Below are 3,466 nucleotides of genomic sequence, written 5' to 3' on the forward strand. Positions count from 1 at the left end.
GCTCAGTCCTGCGCCCCTCCCCCATCGCCCCTTTGACCCCGCCCCCTCCCTACCAACCCCGACCCCTACAGCAGCCATCCACTCTGGAGTCCCACTGCCTGGGTTCGAATCCTGCCTTTCTGCTGCTCACTTCTTCGTGCGACCTTGAGCAAGTCGTTTCCTTGCGCCCTGTCTACTGTAAAGAGGTTCAGGCTGGGATTTGACAAGGCTCCCTTCCTGAACTCAGACTTAGGCAAGCCCCCTCTTTGTATAGAGGTGGAAACTGAGACCCGCCCCCTCTCTGTGTTCGTGTCCTGGGGCATAATGTGACTTGGAATAATTTTAGCCAACATTTACGCAGCGCCTACTGTACCTCAGGTGGTGTGTTAAATGCTTTAAGTAGTAACAAATAACCTATAGCACCTACTGTGTGCCAGGCACTTGCTAAGTGGTTTACAGTTATCCCTGTGCCAGGAGCTTTGCAATGATTATCTCATTTGATCTTCAGGTGGGCAGGTGTTATTATGCCCATTTTGCAGATGGAGAAACTCAGGCAGGCTGAGGTGCAGTGACTTGCCTAGGGAACTCAGCAAAGAAGTATCTGAGGCCAGCTCCGTGGCTCTCCCCATTATACGCCTCCCTCCCCACTACTGCTGCCACATGGTGGGAGAGCCCCAGCCCTGGATTTGGAGTCCCTAGCAACTACTTTGAGATCTCAGTTGTGACTTGGACTGAGTCACACCCTTATGGGTTTTCTTTTGTAAAGATGAAGGGGATCATCCAGGCACTTTGTGACCTCCAAGATCTTTTCCTTCTTTAGATGAAGGATCTGGGCCGCCAGGTGGTACAGTGGTTAGAGCTCTGGGACCTGGAGTCAGTAATTTAGTAATAGCCAGCATATAGCACCTGTGTGCCAGGCACTGGGCCACATCTAGCCACAGACATGTCTTGACCTTGGGCAAGTCACTTTACCCTATTTGCCTCAGTTTCTTCAACTGTCAACTGAGCTGGAGAAGGAAATGGCAAATCAGTGGGGTAAATCTCTGCCAAGAAAATCCCAGAAGGGTTTACCCAGAGAGTGGGACAGGAACGAAAATGATTCAACCTCAACAGAGTGACCCAGCATTTGTGAAGTAGTTTTCTCTTCGAGCCTCCCATACCCCCTTTTAATCCTGTGTCAGCTCATTTGATTTTAGTTAATTTGCTCGAGGTCCCTTTTGGACTCAGGTTCAGAAGAGCTGGGGCTACTTTTTTGCCTTTCTTTGCATTATTCTCAGTTCTTCTCTCTGTGGCTGGCCCAGATCAGATAGAGCTGAATAATGCTAGTTGACTGACACCATAAAGGTTAGCTATTATTATTCAATGAACGAAAGAGAAAGCATTCATTAGTGTACTGAGGGTTGCAAACTGAAGACTTGAGCTGGGGATGCAGATGTTAAAAGCAAAGACACTTCCTGCTCTGGGAGCCTCCAATCTAATGAGAAGGAAGAACTGACCCGTTTTCCCCCCTCTTAATTTTGGGGATTAGATATGGTGATCTACATAATCCCATAGCCACATAATCCCATACATAGCCTCTCCCTCCTTGTTGATTCTTCCTCAGAGACCACTGAGGGGAAGCCCAGGTGCTCTCGTTTCTGGAGGCTGATATTTTAGGGCCCTCCTCTCTGGGAACCCCTCTTTTCCGGTCTTCGAATCCTTCTTGAAACACCTTGAGTTGGATTATAGAAGAAAGTGCCTTGTTTATGGCTGGAGCTAGAGGGAACTTGACTTTCTTTCCCTTGAGAAAGGCTGTCTTTGGTTTAAAAAAAAATTGCCACCTTGGAAAATGAGAGGATCACTCCTGGGATTTGATGGGAATCTTAGGAGAACTGGAGTTTCCCTGCAGTGTCCATTACTCTCCTTGGAACTAATGTGCATTTGTTCCTTGTTGTGTGTGGGGCTGACATTCTGCTTCTGTTCTAGTTGGAACTGGGTAGAACTTGGGGCAGGACTAGCCTTCCACTTCCCTGCCCCAGGCAGTGGTGGAAACCAGGAAATAAAGCTGGATTGTCTTCTCCCAGCCTTGGGTCCTAGACAATATGGTACAAACCCCGTGGAGTGGATTCTTTTCTTGGCTTCTCCAGTCACTAGAACAGAGAATTCAGCTCTGAGCAAAAACTGCCATTGAAAAAGAATGTGGTGTTAACATTACTGGAACAGCCTTCCCAGCAGGGAATTGTAATTGGTGCATGGCACATGGTTTTTCCCATTCTTGTTGCTTTGGATTCTACTTAATATCCAGTGTAATGAGGTGATGAATAAACATGCATGGGTGTATGCAGCTTGCCTGGCAGAAGTTAGGCGTGGGCTCTGTCCTTAGAGGCTTGGACCAATCTAGAGGATATCTGCACTTTCCTCCTGGGCCTAGATGGTGGCAGGGCCTCCAGGGGAGCAAGGGGTAATGCCGGTGGATCAGTGTCTGCTTTGTCGTGAATACAGCCAGTGCACTTATTTAAAGAGAATTGAAGTTTGACAGGTTAGACTTTCTCCTTGATCTCACAGACTTAAGGAAATAGGAAATGTGTCTGAAATTTTGTTGTGCTTCCTCCTGGTGGCTGAGCAGATTAGAACAAGTTGTAATTAGGTGGGGAGAAAGACCTCTGTGCTGAGGTCTTGACCAAGGTTGGCCCGGATTAGAGTCCAGAAAAATGACCTCTGACTTTGCCTGAGGAGGGGCTTTGGCATTTTTGAACTTGCTGTCAGAGGAGGCCATGTGGGGACTGGTTTGGGGCAACTGGCCCTTTCTTTTTAAAATCTTCCTTAGAAGGGATGGTTGGGAGGAGAGGGGATTCAGAACTGAAGATGAAAAAAACAAGAGATAAAACAACTTAGAGAGCTAGTTTCCAGTGGCATGCAGACTCCATAGGCTAGATGGGGTTTATGTAGCCTCAGCATCAGACACAGGGCCTTGTTTCTAGGAGCTTAATGTCTATTTTTTTTTTTTTAAGTAGCAAAGGGAGTGGGTTTTGCCTCATACAGTTCCAGATTACAATGGTATGTATGGTGAATAGCAAAAACTTGTTTTGGGCTTGAAGAAAATGTGACTGTACTGCAAGACACATTTGAAAGTCTCTATCTAATTAGAGACCAGACCCCTAAAAACCTCAGTATCAATCAGCCCAAAAGCTCTTGTCTTGATCGTATACATTGGAATGCAAGGTTGTAAATTCTCCAAATTGATTAGCTAATTTAATAGAGTAGAGAGTATGCTGAAAAAGAAAAGAGAGCATGCTTAGACATTAGGAAGTTTAGAAATTAATATAGTTCAAAACTTTGTAATGCCAAGTGAGTTTGTGTAGAGTCTGATTTAACACCTTTTAAGTAAGTGCAAAGGGTTAGGAGAATGGGGAAAAAGAGCAAGCATTTCTGTGATATCTGCTTGTACTAAACATTTTACAAATATGATCTCATTTGATCCTTACAACCAAACTGTGAGGTAGGTGCT

The sequence above is a fragment of the Gracilinanus agilis genome, chromosome 4 (genome assembly GCF_016433145.1).
Source record: "Gracilinanus agilis isolate LMUSP501 chromosome 4, AgileGrace, whole genome shotgun sequence".
Lineage (NCBI taxonomy): Eukaryota > Metazoa > Chordata > Mammalia > Didelphimorphia > Didelphidae > Gracilinanus > Gracilinanus agilis.